The sequence below is a fragment of the Entelurus aequoreus genome, linkage group LG24, assembly GCF_033978785.1.
Source record: "Entelurus aequoreus isolate RoL-2023_Sb linkage group LG24, RoL_Eaeq_v1.1, whole genome shotgun sequence".
Taxonomy (NCBI): Eukaryota; Metazoa; Chordata; class Actinopteri; order Syngnathiformes; family Syngnathidae; genus Entelurus; species Entelurus aequoreus.
In genome coordinates this window covers 7,720,131-7,747,936 of record NC_084754.1, presented here as the reverse complement: position 1 = coordinate 7,747,936, position 27,806 = coordinate 7,720,131, and the positions used below count along the sequence as shown (strand labels likewise).

The following is a 27,806-nucleotide window of genomic DNA, read 5'->3' as shown; positions in this document are numbered from 1 at the left end:
TTTGCTGCTGTCCACCCCTGCGTGATTGCTCTCCTGCCGGGTTGTCCTGTCGCTCCTTATCCCCTGGTTGCTTTGTTGAAGAGACACTGCAACCAGATGACCTCCCAACTGTTGCCAGGGCATTGACGGCCATTGTCAGGCCCGACACCGCACTGACCAGCTGCCTGGCGTGCGCAGAGATGGCCCGCGTGTCATGGCGGAGGGCTCGCGCCACACTGGGCACAGCCCCTCACCTGCTGGGCGATGGCCCGTCACCCATCAGTTTGTTTTTTTCTCGTTGCTCCAGAAAGTCGCTGCTGGTCTGGGCTGATGTGACGAGTGCGGTTACATGAAGATTCTACATTTAAGACAAAATGAAATACATTTTGACCAGCATAACAGACAATTTACAGAAAATTAAATTTGAACTTTTTGAGATAATGAAAACACATTTCCCACATATCAAACAAACTAAGCTGCATTAATTAAATTGAATTAAATGTGTCCATTGTAAGAAATTGTGTCCGTGTTATGGACGTACCTTGGCCTGCGATGTTTGGGACTAAGGCGGGGGTCAGCAACCCGCGGTTCTAGAGCCGCATGTGGCTCCGTGAACCTCTTTCAGAGATGTGTGAAAATGGAAAAAGATGAAAAAAATACATATTTTTTGTTTTAATATGGTTTCTGTAGGATGACAATCATGACACAAGCCTTCCTATTAGTTAGAAATCCCACTGTTTGTATCAAACGTGCTTCACTGATGGCGAGCACTGTTTTGTCCTACTAATTTCAGCGATCCGTGAACTCACCGTAGTTTGTTTACATGAATAACTTTCTCCGATGCTGCCACAGAAAGACGTGTTTTATGCCACTCCTTCTTTGTCTCGTTTTGTCCACCAAACTTTTTATGCTGTGCGTGAATGCACAAAGGTGAGCTTTGTTGATTGTATTGATTTGCTGGCGTGCTTATCAGGCATATTTGGTCAATCCAAGACTGCAAGCTAGTCAATGCTAACATGCATCATTATGCCTCGTTTGTAGGTATATTTGAGCTAATTTAATTTACTTATGTCCTCTGTGTATTTAATTTATATTTGCATGTCTCATGACACATTATCTCATACTTGCCAACCTTGAGACCTCCGATACGGGTGGGGCGGGGGGCGTGGTTGGGGCGGGGTGTGGTTGGGGGCGTGGTTAATAGGGGAGTATATTTACAGCTAGAATTCACCAACTATATATATATATATATATATATATATATATATATATATATATATATATATATATATATATATATATATATATATATATATATATATATATATGAAATACTTGACTTTCAGTGAATTCTAGCTATATATATATATATATATATATATATATATATATATGTATGTATACACACTACCGTTCAAAAGTTTGGGGTCACATTGAAATGTCCTTATTTTTGAAGGAAAAGCACTGTACTTTTCAATGAAGATAACTTTAAACTAGTCTTAACTTTAAAGAAATACACTCTATACATTGCTAATGTGGTAAATGACTATTCTAGCTGCAAATGTCTGGTTTTTGGTGCAATATCTACATAGGTGTATAGAGGCCCATTTCCAGCAACTATCACTCCAGTGTTCTAATGGTACAATGTGTTTGCTCATTGGCTCAGAAGGCTAATTGATGATTAGAAAACCCTTGTGCAATCATGTTCACACATCTGAAAACAGTTTAGCTCGTTACAGAAGCTACAAAACTGACCTTCCTTTGAGCAGATTGAGTTTCTGGAGCATCACATTTGTGGGGTCAATTAAACGCTCAAAATGGCCAGAAAAAGAGAACTTTCATCTGAAACTCGACAGTCTATTCTTGTTCTTAGAAATGAAGGCTAGTCCACAAAATTGTTTGGGTGACCCCAAACTTTTGAACGGTAGTGTATATATATATATATATATATATATATATATATATATATATATATATATATATATATATATATATATATATATATATATATATATATATATATATATATATATATATTTATTTTAATATACATATAAATAAAATAAATACTTGAATTTCAGTGTTCCGGAGGCTATCCAGTAGAAGGCAGTATTGTCCTGTTTAACTTCTCCGTTCATGACTGAGTATATCATTTCGGCCACCGTGTTCAATGGAGAAGTCTGTTCTACAAAATGTACAGGCAACATAATTACATACCCCTTCCCCTTCGAACTGTCCTGGATGAACTGAAATTCTTGTTTCCATTCGTTTTGGAACTTGCAAGCGTATTTCTTCATCTTGCTCGTCGACGGCGTCACCATGTCTGTAACTTCCTCGTTCTTTTGCTTCGTCTCCTTGTTGTGGCGCAGTTGTGCGCTCTACTCTCTAAAAGCCGTAGATGTTATGACGTCATTGGGCAGGCAAGCTTTTTATATTGTGGGAAAGCGGACGTGAGAACAGGCTGTCCCCACTCAGGTCCGCAGTGAGCTGGAGGGGGCGTGGCCTCCAGCTCCGGCTGAATACCGGGAGTTTGTCGGGAGAAAATTTCTGCCGGGAGGTTATCGGGAGAGGCGCTGAATACCGGGAGTCTCCCGGTAAAACCGGGAGGGTTGGCAAGTATGCGTTATCTGAGCTTCAAGAGGTAGTCACCTGAAATGGCTTTCACTTCACAGGTGTGCTTGAAGCTCATCGAGAGAATGCCAAGAGTGTGCAAAGCAGTAATCAGAGCAAAGGGTGGCTATTTTTTAAGAAACTAGAATATAAAACATGTTTTCAGTTATTTCACGTTTTTTCTTGTTAAGTACATAACTCCACATGTGTTCATTCATAGTTTTGATGCCTTCAGTGACAATCTACAATGTAAATAGTCGTGAAAATAAAGAAAACACATTGTCTATCTGTGTTGGCCCTGCGATGAGATGGTGACTTGTCCGGGGTGTACCTTGCCTTCCGCCTGAAAGCAGCTGAGATAGGCTCCAGCACCCCTGCAACCCTGAACTGGACAAGCGGTACAAAATGGATGGATGGATGGATGGATGGAGGGCATCCAAGTATTTTTGAGTTCGACATAGACCAAGGGTGTCAAACTTGTTTTCATTGAGGGCCACGTTGCAGTTTTGGCTGCCCTCAGAGGGCCATTTGATTAGTAAATGTATATTTTACCTACATTGTAAGGAAAACAAATCTGTAGATTTTGCAGTCCAAAAAATGGCAGAATTTACAGTAAAAGGGTCACACTCTATTTTACTGTAAAATTCTGGTGATTGAGCTGCCAGTTTTTTGTTCGGTTTTTTTGCATGGAAAATATGGTTGCTGTTTTCACAGAGTATTACTGTAAATGTAAAAATGGTACCACCGTTGTTTTCTTACGGTACGATTCTGTAAAAAAAAAAATATTGTCATGTTTACAGTGTACAATTTGATGGATAACTTGCTTTGAAATCATAAGGCTAAGTAGATATTAACGTATGTTTTTAACTCCAAAAATGTTTAGAATGTATGATAACATAATATCTGTTGCATTATTAGATATATAAAGTTTAAAAGATATATAACTGCATGCAGTACATGTCTTTAGTTCTGTCAAAATAGAAAAAGAAAGAAAGATTAAGTACTTAATTGATGCATATTATTTCAAAGCTTTCATGGGCCATTCAAAATGATGTGGCGGGTCAGATCTGGCCCCCGGGCCTTGAGTTTGACACCTGTGACATAGACAAACGTGATCCCCAAGGGAAATTGTCACAATCTCCATCCGAGAAGCAATTAAACCTGTAAAACAAAGTTACACTCTTATCCATCCATCCATCCATTTTCTACCGCTTGTCCCTTTTTTGGGGTAGCAGGGGGGTGCTGGAGCCTATCTCAGCTGCACTCGGGCGGAAGGCGGGGTACACCCTGGACAAGTCGCCACCTCATCGCAGTCCACTGTTATTATGCAGAGGAAATATTGTATTCAATGCAGTGTGATCATTCAGAATTGAAGATAAACAAGTCATTATTGCTTGTTGTCTCTACACATTATCAGTGCTCCAAATATTTTGGGAAAAACTCCTACCATTTGGATAATAACGATTGGAACAGTTTGGACTATAAATCCCTTCGATTTATTAAATGCCCGACCAGAGAGGAGAACACGCTGGATCACTGCTACACTACATTGAGCAAGGCTTTTCATGCAGTCCCGCGCGCTGCTCTTGGACTATCAGATCACGTGATGGTGCACTTAATCCCTTCATACAGACAGAGACTGAAACTGGCTAAACCTGTTATGAGGAACATTAAGTGTTTCACCGCCAAGTCTGTGGACGAGTTGCGTGCTTGTTGGGAAACGACAGACTGGGAGGCAATTGGAGCGGCCACGAACAATCTGGACGAGTATACGGACACTGTGACCTCATACATACCGTTCAATGAGGCGCGCATCATTCCAACGCGCACCAGGGTTTGTTATAACAACGACAAGCCCTGGTTCACACCCAAGCTCCGACAGCTGCGCAAGAAGAAGGAGGCTGCGTGGAGAAGCGGGGACCAAAGTACATACAGAGAAGCGAAGTACCACTTCACCAGGGAAGTGGAGAAAGCTAAATCTGTGTACTCTAACCGTCTACAGGAACAGTTCCGCTCCAATGATTCTGCGGCAGTTTGGAGAGGTCTAAGGGCCCTTACGAACTATAAGCCCAAAACCCCCCAGGCCCTGAATGACCGGACTCTCGCTCAGGGCCGGACTCTCGCTCAGGGCCTCAACACACATTACTGTCGTCATGAACGGCCTTCAGCTCATCAAAGCCATGCTCCCCCCACCATCACCCTCCCCACCAATGCCAGCACATCATTAAAGGAGTTAAAGGACTTAAAGGACTCCAATGACATCACAGGACTCCAAAAACATCATAAGACTGTAAAGACCCTCTCCATTAAAGAAGAGGATGTACGCCGGCAGTTCTTGAAGCTGAATACGCGGAAGGCCCCCGGGCCGGATGGTGTCTCCCCCTCCACTCTCAGACACTGTGCGGACCAGCTGGCTCCTGTCTTCACTGACATTTTTAACACCTCTCTGGAGCTATGCCGCGTGCCGTCCTGCTTTAAGACCTCTACCATTGTCCCTGTCCCCAAGAAAGCACGGATCACAGGACTAAATGACTACAGGCCGGTCGCGCTGACGTCTGTGGTCATGAAGTCCTTTGAGCGCTTGGTCCTGCCCCACCTCAAGGACATCACCGCCCCCCTCCTGGACCCATTGCAGTTCGCCTACAGAGCCAACAGGTCTGTGGATGATGCAGTGAACCTGGCCCTCCACTTCATCCTGGAGCATCTGGACTCCCCAGGAACCTACGCTAGGATCCTGTTTGTGGACTTCAGCTCTGCCTTCAACACCATCCTCCCTGGACTGCTACGAGACAAGCTCTACCAGCTCAGCGTGCCCGACTCCCTCTGCAGTTGGATTAATGACTTCCTGACAGACTGAAGACAGCACGTACGGCTGGGGAAGATTGTCTCGGTCAGTCGAACCACAAACACTGGTACTCCTCAGGGCTGTGTACTCTCCCCCTGGCTCTTCTCCCTGTATACAAACTGCTGCACCTCCAGTCACCAATCCGTAAAACTGCTTTAGTTTGCGGATGACACCACCCTCATCGGGCTCATCTCGAATGGCGATGAGTCCGCCTACAGGGGAGAGGTGGACCGGCTGACGTCCTGGTGCAGCCTCAACAACCTGGAGCTGAACGCCCAGAAAACAGTGGAGATGATCATGGACTTCAGGAAAGTCACAGCCCCACCATCCCCCCTCACCCTGATTGACTCTCCCACCCCCGTCCCCATTGTGGACTCCTTCCGTTTCTTGGGCACCACCATCACCCAGGACCTCAAGTGGGAGCTGACCATCAGCTCCCTCATCAAGAAGGCCCAGCAGAGGATGTACTTCCTGCGGCAGCTGAGGAAACTTAAGGTGCCGACCGAGATGCTGGTTCAGTTTTACTCAGCCATCATAGAGTCCATCCTGACCTCCTCCATCACAGTGTGGTTCCCCGGCGCCACAGTCCAGGATAAGAATAGACTGCAGCGCATCGTACGTGCTGCTGAGAAGGTGATTGGCTGCAAGCTCCCATCCCTCCAGGACTTGTTCTCCTCCAGGACCAGGAGGTGTGTGGGTCGGATCACAGCTGACTCTTCTCACCCTGGACACACACTTTTCTCCCCTCTCCCCTCAGGCAGGAGACTACGCTCCATCCAGACCCACACCTCCCGCCACCTGAACAGTTTTTTCCCCTCGGCCATCAGGCAAATGAACAATAACTCCTAACAGCAGCTCCTTGAATTCCTTGAATCCCTTCTAAGTCTATCTGATAGCTCAGTCACAGCTCTTTTTATACCAAATACGTGTTATATGTGTTTTATGTCGCACGTTTGCACCAAGAAAAATTCCTAGTTTGTGAACCCGTTCTCAAACAATGGCAATAAAACTATTCTGATTCTGATAAAATGTCACATCATCACGTCACGTCTTTCCATCTCTTCCGGATTTCAACACTTGCCCTGTGTGTCGGTGCTGTGCACTGCATGAGTGTACTCATTAAACAGACAGAAGAGCCATCCCTCCTGGCAGCGTTGCCATCTCTAAATCGCTCATTACCATTGGCCATAATCCTACAGTCCACTCTCCTCCGCTTGGCCAGATAACCAGAATGGCATGAAACGGAAGACTCTTTGAAACAGCATCCATTTAATCAGAAACACATTTTTGTGTGCTCCAAATGTTTGACTCACTGTCTCGCCCAACAGGATGCAGGCCTTATTAACGCAGCGGGAGATCACTGCTTTGATATTATTAGACATGTTGGTTATTAGAAATCCAATAAAACTGGGTTTTCGAAAGAAAGCATTGATCATGGCTGCAATCAAATAGTTTGAAGAAAGATATCCAATTAGCCCCCTGACTTCGATCTGTCATGGCTTTGGTTTTTATTATTTTGTTTGTGTTGTGGACTATGTGATTGCACAGAGCTTTGAACATCTTGTTGTTTCATCTCCCTTTGTATAGTGTGTTGCATCGCATTGACGCATCAGTGTTTTATCATAAGAAGGACTAGTGGGATACCAACCAAAACCATCTCTTATAGCAGTGGTTCTTAACCTCGTTGGAGGTACTGAACCCCACCAGTTTCATATGCGCATTCACCGAACCCTTCTTTAGTGAAAAATATATATATTTTTTTCAAATTCAAGACAAAGTTATATGTTTTTGGTAACACTTTAGTACGGGGAACATATTCTAAGTAACAAATACTTAATTTAGAGTTTGTTGGACACTAGGGGAACATATTCTAAGTAGCAAAGACTTAATTTAGAGTTATTTGGTTAGGGTTAGAGGGTTAGGGCCAGGGTTAGAGGGTTAGGGTTATAATAAGGCCATGCCGAATAAGGCATTAATAAGTACTTAATAATGACTAGTTAGGAGCCAATATGTTCCCCATACTAAAGTGTTACCATGTTTTTTACTGGTGCACGAATTGAACCGTGCATGAACATCACCTTGTTCAAACAACACAACCAACACAGTGTCTAAACTCACAACAAATTACACACCTGCAAATCAGTGTGACTTCTGCTGTTGCCGTATCCGTAATACGCCGATAGGGAGAAGTTTTTATTTACACGATGAGTCGGGTGTGTTTTGCCCTCTGCCGAACCCCTGAGCCCGAATCACTGAACCCCTAGGGTTCGATCGAACCCAGGTTAAGAACCACTGTCTTATAGTCGAAAGGGTTTTTTTTGATAATTATGCAAAAACAACTTTTCTTACCTATTGGTAACGTTTTTTTGTGTATTTGGGATCTGCGACTGTCCCCAACATTTTAAGTCAAACCATGAAGGTATGGCAGAGGTATTTATAAAAAAATACTTGTGTGGTGTTCGGGTCTGTGGGACCCGTTTTCATTTTTTATTATAAAGAAAAATGATACAACTTAATTACTTTTTCAAACTGAGACTCACTGACTTTGCCTCATTTTTTGTGAAGAACATATATCCGAATACATATTCAATGACCACACACCATACACCCCCCCTACACATTTCTATTACATATAAGATGTCCGGGTCCACACTAATAGAAGTGTGGAAATTGATGTTCTGTGTACCACACACACACACACACACACACACACACACACACACACACACGCACACACGCACACACACACACACACACACACACACACACACACACACACCCACACACAGCAGGCCTATACAGGAGGAGGACAGAGTGTAGGTACACAGAACATCAAAGGGTCAAATGTGCGAGAAAATGAGAGCAGACGGTGTTGACAAACAATGTTGCAACCTTGTGTGGGAACCGCAGGTGCAGAAACACAAAAGAAGAATCCCTGTTGGAGGCAGAACCTGGCAGAGAAATTTTCCGTGCAACGTTCATTTTGTTGTTACTCAGCCAGCGTTTGTGGCTGAGTAACAACAATATGAACATTACACAAGGGTTAATCTTTCCTCCAAATGAGCTGTTAAGAATTTGCCCAATGTGGGACATTTTTTCAATTGGTTATTCCAGCAGATACCTCCATTTTGATCGAGATTTTCCCGAAAAGCATCGTAGTCCAACGTTGTAGTCAATAAGTTCCTTCTTTTTCTCCATCCTCTTGTTGTGGGGAAGACTGTCTCGTACATGCACATGCATCCTCCTGTTGCCATTTGTAATACAAAGTAGCTCATAGTCCTAACTTATATCTGTCCGGAAGGAATACTTACATTTATTTTTTGGTGTAAGAAAGAATGTGTCCGTCAACAAATGTTAACCATAGAATTTAATCGTTCATACACTAAATCGAATTGCTCATACACTAAAGCCAATCACATCTAACCGTTCTGTTTGATAAATAAATGGTTTTTGAATCTCATCTTTAACCCATGCGTTACGATCTGCTCTTTGTGTAGGTGGCGTGACCCCAAGATGCGATGACTTTAAAAGGGTGATTTTAATAAAGTCTTTGATAAACAAAAGGAGGTGCTCAAAAGTACTGGCACAATATACAAAAAAAGCAAAAATTACAGAGGTGCTTGATAATGTGCACAGGAATGGTAAATGGTTTATACTTGTATAGCGCATTTCTACCTTCAAGGTACTCAAAGGCTTTGACACTATTTCCACATTCACCCATTCACACACACATTCACACACAGATGTCGGGAGCTGCCATGCAAGGCCCTAACCACGACCCATCAGGAGCAAGGGTGAAGGGTCTTGCTCAAGGACACAACGGACTTGACAAGGTTGGTAGAAGGTGGGGATTGAACCAGGAACCCTCAGGTTGCTGCCACGGCCACTCTCCCAACCACGCCACGCCGTTCCCAATGTAGAGGCAAAAAAGTCCAAGAAGCACCGAAATCAAAAAGTACAAAAACAAAGCTGTGCAAGAATCAGAAACCGGAAAACTCCTCAGAAGAGAGCACCAACTAAAAACAGCAGTATCTACAACAAAGAAGAAGATCGTAACAGAATGACCCGACCACCGACCGTCCTCAGGTGTTAATTAGTGGCGGGTGAAAAGCATAATCGCTAATCACCTGGATGCGGGGGTGAAGCCACTACAAGCAAACACATACAGAAAAGGAAGTCGGAACAGAATAAGAGCGTGTAACAGGAAGTAAACACAAAAACACCCAACAACTAAACAAAAGACTTCAGATTGCGAAGTTATGACTGTCTCCCCCCCTTCAAGGGACGGATTCCAGACGTCCCAAACAAAGCAAGTCCAAAGCCATGGGAGGGTAGCGGGACGAGTTGGCAGCGGGTCGACAGGCCAAGTGTCCCCGAAGCCACCCGGGAACGTGTCAGGTGGCGGCGGGGAGTTGAGCGCCGCTGCAGCTGGCGAGGCGGGCAAAAGGCCGCAGTGAGCGGGACCAAATCCCCAGCAGCCATTGTGGTCCACGCCCAAGTCTTGGAAATGGCTGATGACGCCGTGGGGAGCATCCCTGGACGGAGGTTGAGCTGAACCAGGCTTTTGGGCTGATAGTGTAGTAGGAAGACCTATTGGGGTACCTGGAGCTGACTGCGGAGCCGGAGTCAAGGCTAGAAGCGGCGTCAGACCCACTTGAGGCGAGGCTGGAAGCGGCGTCGGACCATCTTGAGACGAGAATGGTGGTGTCTGCATGCCCACTGGAGTAGCTGCTGGTGTCTGCAGGCCAACTGGAGTAGCTAGTAGAGTGTGCAGGCCCACTGGAGTAGCTGGTAGCGTCTGCAGGCCCACTGGTGTACCTGGAGGCGTCTGCAGAGCTGGAAGCTGGGCTGGACGTAAGTCCGGCGGCGGGCGTGCCAGAGGTGGCAGCTTGGCTGGACGCAGGACAGGTGGCGGCGGCCTCGCTGGAGGGAGCACAGCTGCCAATCCTAAATGTCTCAACCACCAATAAAACAATATCAACACAATACTATTTGTTATCATTGCAACCATTATCAAAGCTATTCGACCAAACACATCATGTTCACACAAAGTGGGGCTGTTTTTTATTTTAGATTGGTTTTGAGTTGCTAAAATATTTTTAATTACCTGAAATGATCCGAACAACCACGAAGTCGTCACACCTCGGTTGATCGTAGCAATCCATGCTCGCCTTCGCCCTTCACGCTTCTTTTTAGTTATTTCTCTCTGTCCAGAAATAACCTTAGGAATTCGATAAAAGCGAGTTTTATTCCTTCCACCTCGATTGTGACAGTTGACAATATCACACATCGTCGGCATTATGAATATTACTGGTTAAATGAAAGCCACTCTTATTCAAATCACTTTTGGAATGTAACATTTGCCCTTTAGTACGGATACCGGTATTATGGGAAATGTAAAAAAAAAAATCCGAACCCCTCTATGGTGTGTGATGACTGCCATTTCCTTACTTTCTTTTATTATCGAGATTCACTTTTTAAAATAGTGCACATACAGTATTCAACAATAAAAGCCTACATGTATCAATTCATATAAACACAAACCAACATCTTATTCTTTTTTTCCCCCAAGTTAGTTACTACTAACCTACTCAGTGGCCTAGTGGTTAGAGTGTCCGCCCTGAGATCTGTAGGTTGTGAGTTCAAACCCCCGGCCGAGTCAGACCAAAGACTATAAAAATGGGATCCATTACCTCCCTGCTTGGCACTCAGCATCAAAGGTTGGAAGTGGGGGTTAACTCACCAAAAATGATTCCCGGACGCGGCCACCGCTGCTGCTCACTGCTCCCCTCACCTCCCAGGGGGTGAACAAAGGGATGGGTCAAATGCAGAGGACAAATTTCACCACACCTAGTGTGTGACAATCATTGGTACTTTAACTTTAACTTTAGCTCGTCAAGATTTAAGTATGATTAAACCTACGAGAAGCACATTTCTGCTTTAGTTGTCCAATCCAAGACTCCAAGAGGCAAACTATCGCTGGTGTGACTGTAAGCATTCGAGGGAAGCTGAAGAACCTTCAGGACTCCAAGTCAACATTCTCTTGATATTTTCACAGTGTCTTTTATAAGTGTGACGCGTACAAGTAATTATAAATAAATAATAGATTCACTTTCTGCCATCATGACCCTTTTTTTGTTTTGACTTGTGATCAGAGAATAGAACTTTGCGCTGGTGCGCGGTTTCTTCTTCTATAGTTTGTGGTTCCGGTGGCTTTGTTTGCTTACAGCGCCACTTATGACATGGCGCTGTTTTACATCATTCTCACCCAGGAAACGATTTCGCCTGGATGTGACTCACTGTTGATAAGACATTGTGGGGACGGCATTTCTGGGTGTTGTTGATGAATGGCTTTCGCTTTGCATAGTAAAGTTTTAACTTGCACTTACAGATGTAGCGACCGATCGTAGCTACTGACTGTGGTTTTCTGGAGTGTTCCTGAGCCCATGTGGTGATATCCTTTACACACTGATGTCGCTTTTTGATGCAGTACGGCCCGAGCGATCGAAGGTCACGGCCTTGCCGCTTACGTGCGGTGATTTCTCAAGATTCTCTGAACCTTTCGATGATATTACGGACCGTAGATGGTGAAATCCCTAAATTCCTTGCAATAGCTCGTTGGGAAATGTTGTTCTTAAACTGTTGGACAATTTGCTCACGCATTTGTTGACAAAGTGGTGACCCTCGCCCCATCCTTGTTTGTGAATGACTGAGCATTTCATGGAGGGCGCTTTTATATCCAATCATGGCACCCACCTGTTCCCAATTAGCCTGTTCACCTGTGGGATGTTCCAAATAAGTGTTTGATGAGCTTTCCTCAACATTTTTGCCACTTGTGCCAACCTTTTTGAAACATGTTTCAGGCATCAAATTCCATATGAGCTAATATTTGCAAAAAATACGTTTTCCAGTTCGAACGTTAGGTAGCTTGTCTTTGCAGTGTATTTTATTGAATATAGGTTGAAAATGATTTGCAAATCATTGTATTCTGTTTTAATTTACGATTTACAGAACGTGCCAACTTCACTGGTTTTGGGTTTTTAGCAGCAACGTTGTGAAAGCAGCAGAATGATAATAAATGATAAATAGGTTATACTTGTATTGCGCTTTTCTACCTTCAAGGTACTCAAAGCGCTTTGACAGTATTTCCACATTCATCCATTCACACACACATTCACACACTGATGGCGGGAGCTGCCATGCAAGGACACTCTATAAGCATATTTGTATTTCAATTTTTACAGTAGGTCCTTAAAACAAAACACCCCGTCATACAGAATATCTATGACTAGTGTTTTTTTTTACAGTCGTTCTTAAAAATACAGCTTTCCTGTCTCATAAAGAATATTTTACTTGCATGAAAATCTACATTTTTAAATCCCGCCTTCTGGTCCTTAGCTTTCTGAAAATATGACCCTCATAACAGTTTAGTTCAATAGTCCTTAGAACTATATACTGATATTCTTGTTTTATTTTATCATGTTTTTAAAAATATAAACAGATTAGTCAACCCTGAATTTCGGTCAATACAGTGCACATAAATATAGACCACACCCACATAATTTGTGAACAAATTTTATTCTGAACACATATTGGTCGCACAAGTCTATAGACCAGGGGTGGGCAAACTTTTTGGTTCAGGGGCCACATTGGCATTTGAAATTTGACCGACGGGCCACATGATGCATTTCAAAGCATATCATACTTTTGGAACTAAGAGTAGACTTCCCAAACATGGGCTATACATCTGTTTTCAACAATATCATATCAGAACCTCAAATAAACACAAAAAATGATATTACAGGGTTAAGACACTTAGATTTCGGTGGGAGCAGTGTTGTTGATCACCCGTTTTTCGCCAATGCGTCGAAGTCCAGTATCAGTTTTGTTGTGGCAATTCTTAAACAGATCTTTGCCTAATTTTGTTCTAATATTTGGCGGGCCGGTTTAAAAAGACCAACGGACAAAATGTGGCCCCCGGGCCGTAATTTGCCCATCCCGTCTATAGACATACAGCAGAGTCCAAAACACAGTTAACATTCTAAAAAACATGTGATACGGGGGAAACACAGCTCATTAAATCGGTAGATCTATAACGTCAAAGAAAGTTGAATAAATCCAGAAAATATACCTTTCCACTCAGCCAACTTTCTTCTGGGCATCCCACTCATGTTTTTGTACATCCTTCACAGACCTGGTGCCAGTGGTAGGGCTTACTCACAGATCTGAATATGTAGATGTTGCCTTAAAGCAGTGCTTTTTCAATTATTTTCTGTTACGCCCCCCGCTCCTAGGAGAAAGAAAACATTTCTCGCCACCCACCCTCTGCACAATTATAAATAGTAGCATTTGTCTATAAAGTTGTTATAAGTACACCTCTGCATAACATTGCATCCTTATTAACATTAAAGAAAACAAAAAAGAAAGAAATATAGATCAACTTAAAACAAACAATAACTTTAATACCATTGTTTAAGTCAACTTGAATCATTTGGTACTGGTTTGCCGGCTATGGCCTACAGATTATTATGGATACACTGAAAACCCAAAACCAGTGAAGTTGGCACGTTGTGTAAATCATAAATAAAAACAGAATACAATGATTTGCAAATCCTTTTCTACCTATAATCAATTGAATAGACTGATGCAAAGTAGAAAAGTGTTCTGTGGTCTGACGAGTCCACATTTAAACATTTTTTGGGAAACTGTGGACGTTGTGTCCTCCGGAATAAAGAGGAAAAGAACCATCTGGATTGTTCTAGGCGCAAAGTTGAAAAGCCAGCATCTGTGATGGTATGGGGGTGTATTAGTGCCCAAGGCATGGGTAACTTACACATCTGTGAAGGCATCATTAATGCTGAAAGTGTTATGGTTTACTAGGGGAGGTGACGGCGACAGACACTAGATGGCAGTAAGGTTCACTAATTTATTATATATATATACCTGTATATATATAATAATAATAATAATAATAATAATAATAATAATAATAATAATAATATCAACAATACAACTAAACTATAGAATGAAGTGTGTGACCAAAATACAAGAGTGTGAAGTAATACTATGTGTGTAATTTCACTGAAGTGTGTTACCAAAGTGTTGACGAGAGCAAACGGGCAGTCCATGGGGCAGGCAGGTGACCCGGGCGAGAGAGAAGCATCAGAAGAAAGTCCAAGCGGGAGGTCGAGAATCCAAAAGGCAGTCCGGGGGGCAAGGGGAACAACGAGGGATCACAGGGGAACACGGGAACCGCTGCGGGAAGACAACAAGAACATCAGAACAAGGGAAACATGGAAGTCACAGGGAAGGAGCGAGTTCGCGGGATGGAAGCCAGATACAGGACGCTTACAAGGGTAAAGAAGACTATACTCCGGCGCCGCCTGGCAGGTTCTGCGAGCTTATGAAGGCAGGTCCTTCATTAAGTGCAGGTGTGCAGAATGCCGGTGATCGTTTGCAGCTGGCGGCTGCCGCGGGGCGGAGACGCGTACGGCGCGCTCCTGGATGTGCGCACCCGTGGGCGTGTCCCGAGGTGCACTCACTGGAGCGCACAGACGGATGAGAGGCGTTGGCAGGAGCCTGAGCCGTAACAGTACCCCCCTCCTTATGGACAGCTTCCAGATGTCCTACTGGTCGTACCACAAACAAAAACACATGAACAAAAGTCAAGGGTGGGCGGAGGGGTGAACTGGTGGTGGGTCGCCGGCCCAAATGTCCGCGAATCCACCGCAGACGGGTCTGGTGGCGGCGGCGAGTAGAATGCCGCTGAGGCCGGCGAGGCGGGCGACCAAGGTACGGCCACCATCTTGGCCGTCGGAAAGGCGGACGCGAGTGGCGCCATGGTGCGTCTCGCCGGAGACGAGGAGGTGACATCGGAGGCAAAGAGGATGACGTCATCGGCGGCGTGGAAGCGACAGACATCGGCGGCGAGGAAGCGGCAGATGTCATCGGCGACGTGGAAGCGGCAGACGTCATCGGCGGGGCAGTTGAAGAAGACGTCATCGGCAATGCAGGCATGGAAGCAGCAGGCGTTGTCGGCGCCGGAGACGAGGACGGCTGAGGATCAGGCCGAGGTGCAGAGGTCGACACTGCAGGTCGAGGGGCAGAGGTCGAGGCCAGCCTGGAAGCTGGCGGAGACGCAGGAGTCAGCCTGGAAGCTGGTGCTAGCTCGGAGGCTAGTTCGGGGACAGGTGCTAGCTCGGACGCTAGCTCGGGGACAGGTGCTAGCTCGGACGCTAGCTCAGGGTCAGGTGCTAGTTCGGACGCTAGCTCGGGGTCAGGTGCTAGCTCAGACGCTAGCTCGGGGTCAGGTGCTAGCTCGGACGCTAGCTCGGGGTCAGGTGCTAGCTCGGACGCTAGCTCGGGGACAGGTGCTAGCTCGGACGCTAGCTCGGGGACAGGTGCTAGCTCGGACGCTAGCTCGGGGACAGGTGCTAGCTCGGACGCTAGCTCGGGGACAGGGGCTAGCTCGGTGACTGGTGGCTGCGGCTGAGAAAAGCAGAAGACAGGGGGTATTTGTCTGGCAGGTGGTAGACTGTCTGGGTGCAGCTGTGCTACCACATCAGCACAGCCACCAGTGCTAAAATGGAAGACACTAGTACTACCCCCCCCCTCCGAACGCGGATGCCAGACGCTTCCAGCTGACTGAGGGACAGTCACTAAGGGTGGGAGGTGGGTGGCTAGGCGGCGGGTAAATTCTTCTATCCCTACAGCACTGCTAAACAGTCCAAGATTTTGGTGAGGTGTGCTAGAAAAATTGTCCAGGGTGGATTGAAAAGAAAAAGACATAATGAGAGGGGCAAAAAGAAAAGGAGGAAGAAAAACAAAAAAATGTCACTGGGGCGGAGCTAAAGTCACTGGGGGCGGGGCTAAGGAAGTGTGCCGTCAGGTCCCTAATCAATTGGCCGGAGTATACTGTTATGGTTTACTAGGGGAGGTGACGGCGACAGACACTAGATGGCAGTAAGGTTCACTAATTTATTATATATATATATATATATATATATATACATATATAATAATAATAATAATAATAATATCAACAATACAACTAAACTATAGAATGAAGTGTGTGACCAAAATACAAGAGTGTGAAGTAATACTATGTTTGTAATTTCACTGAAGTGTGTTACCAAAGTGTTGACGAGAGCAAACGGGCAGTCCATGGGGCAGGCAGGTGACCCGGGCGAGAGAGAAGCATCAGAAGAAAGTCCAAGCGGGAGGTCGAGAATCCAAAAGGCAGTCCGGGGGGCAAGGGGAACAACGAGGGATCACAGGGGAACACGGGAACCGCTGCGGGAAGACAACAAGCACATCAGAACAATGGAAACATGGAAGTCACAGGGAAGGAGCGAGTTCGCGGGATGGAAGCCAGATACAGGACGCTTACAAGGGTAAAGAAGACTATACTCCGGCGCCGCCTGGCAGGTTCTGCGAGCTTTTGAAGGCAGGTCCTTCATTAAGTGCAGGTGTGCAGAATGCCGGTGATCGTTTGCAGCTGGCGGCTGCCGCGGGGCGGAGACGCGCACGGCGCGCTCCTGGATGTGCGCGCCCGTGGGCGTGTCCCGAGGTGCGCTCACTGGAGCGCACAGACGGATGAGAGACGTTGGCAGGAGCCTGAGCCGTAACAGAAAGGTACATACAGGTTTTGGAGCAATATATGTTGCCATCCAAGCAAGGTTATCATGGACGCCCCTGCTTATTTCAGCAAGACAATGCCAAGCCACGTGTTATAACAGTGTGGCTTCGTAGTAAAAGAGTGCGGGTACTAGACTGGCCTGCCTGTAGTCCAGACCTGCCTCCCATTGAAAATGTGTGGCGCAATATGAAGCCTAAAATACCACAACGGAGAACCGCGAACTGTTGAACAACTTAAGCTGTACATCAAGCAAGAATGGGAAAGAATTCCACCTGAAAAGCTTCAAAAATTGGTCTCCTCATTTCCCAAACCTTTTCTGAGTGTTGTTAAAAGGAAAGGCCATGTAACACAGTGGTAAAAATGCCCCTGTGCCAACTTTTTTGCAATGTGTTGCTGCCATTAAATGATTGTTTGCAAAAAAAAAACAAGTTTCTCAGTTCGAACAATAAATATCTTGTCTTTGCAGTCAATTCAATTGAATATAAGTTGAAAAGGGTTTGCAAATCATTGTATTCTGTTTTTATTTACAAATTACACAATGTGCCAACTTCACTGGTTTTGGGTTTTGTAATATATATTCATACGAGTAAATCTGAATTAAAACAAAGTCACAAGTCATACAATATTCTAAATTTAATAATTTCAACAACACCCTTGGCCCCTTCGTAAAAAATGGTTTGGTTCACAGACTTCGATTCCACACCGCAGTTTCGTTCTTCCTATGGTTCTTCGTCAGCTGAATTAAGTGAGCGCGAGCAAAGTTGTTAGGATGCCCCCCAAAAAACAAATATCCGGACACCAGAAAAGAGTTGAGAAGAAGGGCCATGAGTAGGAGCAGCAGAGCGGGGGCCTTGGACATTAAAAACGGTGTGACTGTGCATGTCTTACACACATATCACTGTCGGACAGTGCTCCAGAATACACCCATCAAAGGCTGCATTGAATTGTATTATGTCATATTCAAGTTCTACTCAGTAATTATTAATTACAGAAAAATTATTCAACATTATTATTAATAATTACTGCGTAAAAAGAAATAATGACCGTCAGTTGCTCATATAATTTTGAGCATCCGACGAAGGTCAGTTACATTGTCATGATGTGTTCAATGTGGTCTTGTAAAATGTGTTATTAGTGGGAAATGTAATTAGCCTACATACAAAAAAGTTGAAAGACAACTAATAAAACATGATTTCCATAATAATAGTCTGACTTGTGATGTGTATTTCTGGTCTTGTCATCCTCGTCCGGACAAAAGGGTGACACGGCAGTGTGGCTGGATCAAAAGAGACGTCGGAGACGCTTTACTGAACCAAACGTTGCTTTATTACAAGCGAGCGTCATTATACAGGACCGCAGTTCCTGGAGGAGGTCAGGTCAAGAAAATGAGGCACTCTTAACTTGGAGGAGCCGAACCACAGTCTTATATTCCTTCTTTCTCTGTCCAAGTGTGGGTTAATTCAGGAGAGTACAACCTGACCATGTAAGGAGATGTTCATGTGTAAGTGAGCGGAAAACAACCTCTGTATTTTGTAAGACATGGAGTCTCTCCTCCAGGATAGAGCTATCACTTTTGCATTCCGAAGACTGAATTTATTGCCTGTTCTCGTGAGAGAGTTAACCCAGTCCACATACAACTGTCCAACTAAGGCTCCTTAATTTATTATGAGCTCAACCAGTATTTACTTAAACCTGGTGGTTCGCGTTCTACAAGTTGAATATAAACATTCACCATATGTAGTACATAATATGAGTTAATACATTTACTTCACTTGTTACTTGGTTAATCGGATAAAAAGAAGCACATGGGGTGTATTTTATGTCAGGCACTGTCAAGAACACTAAAAAACAAGAACATTGAAGGTGGCAATGAATGGGGTTGGAGGCAGCCCACACCAATACTCTTTCTCGGGGGGCCAGAATTCCTAGCAATGGTCCTAACTGTATGATACTGATAAAGGAAGTTCTCTAGGGTCACACACGACCTCCTGGCATCGCACCGCTCCACTATTTGAGAACTGCCCAAGGCTTGTCAGGAACGTCAACAGGGCTGCTATCTTGAGCAGGGGGTTCGTCAGACTGGTGTGCATCAGACTCGCACCAAAACTGTAATCATTGATAGACCTCTGTCTCACTTGACTAATGCAGTAAATAGACACGGCTTCCTTCAAGATGGCGACCGTGTTGACATATCGTTCCAATGGACAGCAACTTCAGAGGCATAGTCCTATCTGTGGGGCCTATTTCCTCGTAGCATGCTAACTTCCGGTTTTGGATGTTGTTGCATGTTTGACCCACACTTGTGTGCGTTGTGTTTTTTGTGAAGTTGCATGTGTTTTAGTGTTTTGAGTGTGTTTTGGACGTTGCTGCGCGTTTGACCCTGTCGGCCACCGTACTTTTATATCCTTAAAGCATGTACACAATTAACTCCTGTATGCAAAACTAAGAAGGGTTAATTACAATTGCCTACTACTATTACCGTATTTTCAAGACCATAAGGCGCACTTAAAATACATTTTTTTTCTCAAAACTTGACAGCGCGCCTTATAACCTGGTCCTCCTAATGTAAGAAATACGTTTTGTTGAGCTTGCCCACCTCGAAGATATTTTATTTGGTGTAATGATAAGTGTGACCAATAGATGGCAGTCAAAACATAACAGATATGTGTAGGCTGCACTATAATGGCAATATGACTCAAGTAAACAACACCAACATTTTACATATATAGAACATTACACACGGCGCTCAAAAATGTATCAAAATGTTTTAGTACGACTTTGGTAAGCTATGAAGCCGCACCGCTTACTGTGCTTCAACATACGAGTGTGTGTATAAGGTAAGACATATCATCTGGCGTTTTGTTTCGGAATATTATGCAAAAGCAACTTTTCTTACCTTCTGGTACCTGCTGATCTGTATTTGGAATCTGCAAACCTGGGGATAGGTTGATTGGCAACACCACATTGGCCCTAGTGCGTGAATGTTTATCTGTGTTGGCTCTGTGATGAGGTGGCGACTTGTCCAGGGTGTACCCCGCCTTCCGCCCGAATGCAGCTGAGATAGGCTCCAGCACCCCCCGCGACCCCAAAAAAGGGACAAGCGGTAGATAATGGATGGATGGATAAATCCTGAAAAATTGCGCGCCTTCGCTTTTGTAGTCCGTACAGACACCGTAGTCGATAAGCTTCTTCTTCTTGTTATGGAACATTCATCCTCCACTGTTGCCATTTGTAATATAAAGTAGTGTAAAGCTCTTACTTATATCTGTCAGTAAACTAGCAATGAAAGCACTAAAACATACCGGTGTAGTGAGTTTATATTATTCACCCAAGGAACTTTGGTTCCGGTCGGACGGTTTTTTACGGGACACATTTCCGGTGTTGTTTCCGGATGAGGAGATGCTGCTCCGTTATTGATTTAAGTAAAGTCTGAATGTCATTAAAACAGTTATCTCCTTCTTTTGACACTTCTTCAACCCCCGTCCTTGCACGCTACACCGCTACAACAAAAATGACGGGGAGAAGACGCTGCCGAAGGTGAGCCATGTCAAAAGGACCGCCCACAAAACGGCGCATCCTGAAGCGACTGTCAGAAAGCGGCTAAAGATGATCTGTAAAACATAATCTATGCAAAATTTTGACCAAAGACCCACCATTACATGTTATGTAGACCACAAGGAAGTGTTTTCAATGTGATACCTTTAATGCGCCCTATAATCCAGTGCGCCTTATATATGAAAAAAGATTTTAAAAAAAGACCAGTGCGCCTTATAATCCGGTGTGCCCTATGGTCCTTAAAATACGGTACTATTATCATTATTATTAAAAAAGTTAAATATTTGGTCAGACATTGGACTTGTGGGGTTGGTAACCATTCAACTTCATAGCTGAATTTTAAGCTAGTAATGCAGTTGCTAAACCTGTCATGGTGTTCATTTGTTGAAGTTTTAAATAAAACTTCAAAAAAAATCAAACATTAAACAATGCAGGCATTCCTTTACAAATATAGGGGCGGGGGATCTACTGGATAGCAAACACCAAATGTTGGAAGCTATTGTATGCTATAGAAATGTAGAAACGTGTATGGATGCTGACATGACCCTTCAAGATAACTTGCTGATGCTGGGTTTTTACCTAAAACCGAGGTGCAGGTGCTGATAAAATAGGAAAATATTGGACAACCACTATAGCAAAGGTTTCCCAGAAGGAATGTTGGATCTTTATCTAACCAGTGATGAAAAGGGAACAACATTTGTTATTTAAAAATTAAAAGCCCAAAATAACATTTAACACAGTCATTCATTAGTAAGTAGTAAAACTTTAAACTCAGGACATAAAAAGCTGGATAAAAATAGTGCTGAAATACGGTGAGATATTTGTATCTCTTTCCATCAAATGACTATATTTCTTGAAAGCGCTGTTCGGTTTGGTCAACTTAAATCCATCCCGGCAATACATGTTTTCCAAAACCTGCACAGAAGACCAAAAGGACCAAGAGATTATCCACTTAATGACATTTTATCAAACAACACAAACCCAGTGCGGGGCCCAAAAAGACACACACCACTAACTAGGCAATTACAATTATTCTCTGTTCCACTGTTTCCCTGATGGGGAAGGTGATAACAGTGGCAAGCACAGTTCCCCTGATGAGAAAGGTGATAATAATGCCAATCACTACACCTAACAGAGCACAGAGTAATCAGAACTGACAATTGGACCCTACAGCCACATGAATGGAGACAAGGCACCCGACTGGGAGACAGACGCAGTGACGGCCCATTGGACAAGAAGTGTAATCAGTCACACTAGAAAGTGCAGATGGAATAGTGCTTATAGACAATCTGAAAATGTTGGGGTTTACTTCAAATGGTAAAAAAAACTTGATGGCTTCTGCTCAGTAGGACTGCTATTTCGGGAGAGAACTGTAGTACGCACTTTTAGGCGACATGCACACTCGAACAAAGTTACAGTTTGCGCTCTCCAGTTGAACTGCATGCACTTGCTGTAATTCAATCTGTGGACAAACTCTGCAACACACGATTGTGCTCACTTCTGCTCCTTTACCTGGGTAACCGACGCCAGCTAGTGTGGCTGAGGCATTGTAAACCTCGCTCCCCAATGCCTTAACAACTGCTCTGGACAGTGAAGTGAACTAATTAACTCATATTACGTTTTGCATATGTTGAATGTTTATATTCATCTTGGAGAAAGTGAACCACCAGGTTTAAAGGCCTACTGAAAGCCACTACTACCGACCACGCAGTCTGATAGTTTATATATCAATGATGAAATCTTAACATTATAACACATGCCAATACGGCCGGGTTAACTTATAAAGTGACATTTTAAATTTGCCGCTAAACTTCCGGTTCGAAACGCCTCTGAGGATGACGTATGCGCGTGACGTAGACCGGCGAACACGGGTATGCCTTCCACATTGAAGCCAATACGAAAAAGCTCTGTTTTCATTTCATAATTCCACAGTATTCTGGACATCTGTGTTCGTGAATCTGTTGAAATCATGTTCATTGCATTATGGAGAAGGAAGCTGAGCAAGCAAAGAAGAAAGTTGTCGGTGCGAAATGGACGTATTTTTCGAACGTAGTCAGCAACAACAGTACACAGCCGGCGCTTCTTTGTTTACATTCCCGAAAGATGCAGTCAAGATGGAAGAACTCGGATAACAGAGACTCTAACCAGGAGGACTTTTGACTTCGATACACAGACGCCTGTAGAGAACTGGGACAACACAGACTCTTACCAGGATTACTTTGATTTGGATGACAAAGACGCAGACGTGCTTCTGTGAGTATGCAGCTTTGGCTTCTAAACATTTGATCGCTTGACCGTATGTGCGCAACTTTTTTTTGCGTATGTACGTAACTTTTTTTTAAATATATAAGCTTTATGAACCTTGGGTTAGGTGAACGGTCTTTTGGGCTGAGTGATTGTGTGTGTTGATCAGGTGTTTGAATTGTATTGGCGTGTTCTATGGAGCTAGGAGCTAGCATAGGAGCTAGGAGCTAGCATAACAAACACGCAGGTGTTTTTATGCAGGATTAATTTGTGGCATATTAAATATAAGCCTGGTTGTGTTGTGGCTAATAGAGTATATATATGTCTTGTGTTTATTTACTGTTGTAGTCATTCCCAGCTGAATATCAGGTACCGTGAGTATGCAGCCTTGGCTGCTAAACATTTGATAGCTTGACCGTATGTGCGCGTCACGTACGTAACTTTTTAAAAATATATAAGCTTTATGAACCTTGGGTTAGGTGAACGGTCTTTTGGGCTGAGTGATTGTGTGTGTTGATCAGGTGTTTGAATTGTATTGGCGTGTTCTATGGAGCTAGGAGCTAGCAGAGGAGCTAGGAGCTAGCAGAGGAGCTAGGAGCTAGCGTAACAAACACGCAGGTGTTTTTATGCAGGATTAATTTGTGGCATATTAAATATAAGCCTGGTTGTGTTGTGGCTAATAGAGTATATATATGTCTTGTGTTTATTTACTGTTGTAGTCATTCCCAGCTGAATATCAGGTCACCCCCGGCTCTCACAGCATCTTCCCTATCTGAATAGCTTCCACTCCCCACTAGTCCTTCACTTGCACTTTACTCATCCACAAATCTTTCATCCTCGCTCAAATTAATGGGGAAAATTGTCGCTTTCTCGGTCCGAATCTCTCTCACTTCATGCGGCCATCATTGTAAACAATAGGGAACTTTGCGTATATGTTCAACTGACTACGTCACGCTACTTCCGGTAGGGGCAAGCCTTTTTTTTATCAGATACCAAAAGTTGCAATCTTTATCGTCGTTGTTCTATACTAAATCCTTTCAGCAAAAATATGGCAATATCGCGAAATGATCAAGTATGACACATAGAATAGATCTGCTATCCCCGTTTAAATAAAAAAAAATCATTTCAGTAGGCCTTTAAGTAAATAGTAGAATTCCAGTGTGGGCACATAATAACATACTGACATTTGTGTGGATTGGATTAGTTCTTGCGGAAGAAAAGGCAATAAAATTGGACCTTGGTATGCATAGGTGATGGCCCTATCCGTGAGAAAAGACTACATGTTTAGCTTAATGACAGCATCTAAGATAAGACACTTACACACAAGCATTTCCTTTTATGGTCAGGGTAGGCTGTCCTGACTTAGCACAAACCCAGAGACAGGAGGTAGGAATATAAAACTGATGGTTTGGCTTCTCCAAGTTAGGACTGCTTCATAGTTGACATGACCTCCTCCAGGAACTGCAGTCCTGCGTAATGACGTGCGCTTGTAATAAAGTGAGGCGTCAAACGCTGTACTGAACCACTTTCCAAACAGTTACACATGAACATTTTCTTTTATGGTCAACTTTTGGTTCAATACAGCGTCTCCGAAGTCTCTTTTGATCCAGCCGCACTGCTGTGTCACCCTTCTGTCTGAGGACAAGACCAGAAATACACATCAACATTAAATTGACATCCAATGCGTTTTAGCTCGCTGGCTAGCACTGCTCAACTTAAGTCACAAACAGTTGGGACATGTGGATACGGATGGAGCCCGTACTGGTGTTGAGAGGGTATTATATGCGGAATAGATGACTCTCCATCACATTAATTGTTAGCCGCCTCGTATTAGCAGTGTTTCACGACCAGAATGCACAGAATAAGGATGTAGTAAACAACACCAACATTTTATATGTTCCATTGAAAATATAGAACATTACACACGCTACTCAAAAATCTATCAAAATGTTTTAGTACGAATTTGGTAAGCTATGAAGCCGCACCGCTTGATGGATTGTACTGTGCTTCAACATACGAGTATTATTATGGTGTGTGTATAAGGTAAGATATATTATCTGGCTTTTTGTTTTGCAATATTATGCAAAAGCAAATTTTCTTACCTTCTGGTACCTGCTGATCTGTATTTGGTATCTGCATAAGTCCTGAAAAATTGCGCGCGTCCGTAGTCCGTGCCGACACCGTAGTCGATAAGCTTCTTCTTTTTCTCTATTATCTTGTTATGGGACATTCATCCTCAGCTGTTGCCATTTCTAATACGTTTGTATAAAGTAATGTAAAGTTCTTACTTATATCCGTCAGTAAACTCGCCATGAAAGCGCTAAAACATAATTCACCCAAGGAACTTTAGATATTAGAGAGTTCACGGGACACATTTCCGCCGTTGTTATTGCACTAGTGAGCCACGGATGAGGAGACGCTGCTCTGTTATTGATTGAAGTAAAGTCTGAATGTCATTAAAACAGTTAGCACCATCTTTTGATACTTTTTCCAATCCCGTCCTTGCACGCTACACTGCTACAACAACGATGACGGGGAGAAGACGCAGCCGAAGGTGAGCCACGTAAATAAGACCGCCCACAAAACGGAGCATCCTGCAGCGACTGTCAGAAGGCGGCTTGAAGATGATCTGTAAAACATAATCTATGCAACATTTTGACCAAAGAACCACCATTACATGTTGTGTAGACCACAAGGAAGTGTTTTTAATTTAGAACAAAAAAATAATAATACGACTCCTTTAATGCGCCCTATCATCCGGTGCGCCTTATATATGAAAAAAAGATTGAAATTAGACCATTCATCGGCAGTGCGCCTTAAAATCCGGTGCGTCCTATGGTCCAGAAAATACGGTAATTTTGCATTTAAATGTTTATCAAACAGCCCAAATATTGTTCTTATCTCCATTGTGCTGCCGCACAGAAGCGTGCACAATGGTCTTTTAACAGATGCAATGGCCAAAAAGATTTGCTAATAACGTTTAGCTTCTGTGTTAGGGATCAGTCTTAATTACCGCCAAAGGAGCATGGCAGTTTTTTTTCACAGGCTAATCACTTAGATGGGGATTATGTATTTAGCACAGCCTTAATTAGCTGGAGCACTCCCCGAATATCCCCGAGTGAGGCATAGAAAAAAGTCCTCAACCAGGAGAGCAATCACTATTTTGTTGCTTCTCATAGATACCGACTTCACATTCGCCACGACAGATTTTACATTTGTAGTTGAACTAAGGATGTGGTCTATTGTATTCTGCCATCTCCTTCAGTAATGCAGTTATGTAAAATTAATGAATGATAAACAGCATGTTGTTTATGTAAGTAATTATTTATCTCATCTTCCTATTGAATTTGAAATAAAATTACTGGAAACTTTATATTAGGATATGGCCTGATGTCCAGCGAGTTGTTTTTGTTTCTTGTTGAGATAATGGTAAACAAAAATGCATAATTTTATCAAGTCGCAGTATTTGTACTTGGTTCTGAGGCCAATATGGCCATTTGTGCATTGAATGGGTAAATGTGATGTATAATGTAAAGCGCTTTGGGTATCATTCCAGGTATAGTAAAGCATTATATAAATACAGACCATTTACCCCTCAATAATCAGCTCAATGATGACACATAATGTATTTTGAATATAGTTTTACAATTTCACTAAATTGTAATTTCACAAAATAGAGTATGAACTATGTGGCAAAGCAAGGCCATTTTATTTATAGAGAACAATTCATACACAATGCAATTCAAAGAGCTTTACAGAAAATTAAAAGAAGCAAAATATTTCAAATTAAAATCAGAAAACACAATCATATTGAATTAAAATCTGCCACGTGGGGGTCGCATATTTGTGCGGGATCGTTCCTCCAATGCAACACGGACACTCCGGACAAAAACGTGAAGGTAAGAGATGATTTATTAAACATAAATCATAGGCAAACAGAAAACAAGCAAAAGAAAAGTGTGCCGAACGCACGGGAAGCTAAGGCAATCACTTAGCACAGGAGTCTAGGACATGAAACAAACCAACGTAACAATTGCTTACCGCAAACAAGGAAGCCAGACAGAGTGTGGCGACCAACGTGAATAAATAGCTCTCTGATTAGTGCTCAACAGCAGGTGAACGTCCCGAACACTAATCAGAGGCAGGTGAAACCAATAAGTACCCATGGTGACCAAAACAAACCCCCCAAGTGCACAAAACAACTAAGGAAGTCCAAAACTAACAACATAACTAAACAAAAAATTATCCGGACCACGGATCATGACAAAATCGATCAAATGCTGTAGATAAAATACTTTCAGATGGCATATGCACAATTAAAAGTATGTTTAGGCTGGATTTGAACATTGCCAACATTGAGGCCTGTCTCACATCTTCAGAACCAATCAATCAATCAAGGACAGAGGGACTAGATTTTAGGAGCATAAAACGGAAACGTAGTTTCACCATGTCTATGAAGGTTCTCATTCATCCAGGTCATTGTCATCTCAGGGCATTCAATCGATCGCAACTGGACTGCTTGGTTTGTCTTGGAAGACGGTTTGCCAGTCATCCAAGTAAGCTTCATCAGTTTGTGCTCATAGACTTAGATTGGTCAGATCTAGTCCCGTGTTTCACCATGTTTGGTATTGACTATGGGCACCAGCAGGAGACCACTCCCCGAGGTTCTCAGAGCTCGAGGTGGTCCATATTGTTCTAACATGTCAGAGATGTATTTTGGCACAAGACCAATAAAAAACTTGTACACAAGAAGAGCTGTTTTAAAGTCTATTCTCTAAACAACCGGAAGCCAGTGCAGTGACCTAAGCACTGGGCTGATATGGTCGTATTACCTGGTTCTAGTCAGGACTTGAGCAGCAGCATTCTGGATGTACTGCAGCTGCCTTACAGCCCATTTAGAGAGCGCAGTGAGAAAGCCGATACAGTAGTCTAATC

General features: G+C 43.5%; 1 long non-coding RNA gene across 1 annotated transcript; it reads right to left on the bottom strand.

The window, feature by feature from the left end:
- LOC133641987 (uncharacterized) lies at positions 1-27,806 on the bottom strand. Its single transcript, XR_009824360.1, has 3 exons — positions 27,704-27,806; positions 521-597; positions 1-337 (listed from the first exon to the last, which is right to left on the bottom strand). It is a non-coding gene; the product is annotated as an uncharacterized LOC133641987 (long non-coding RNA).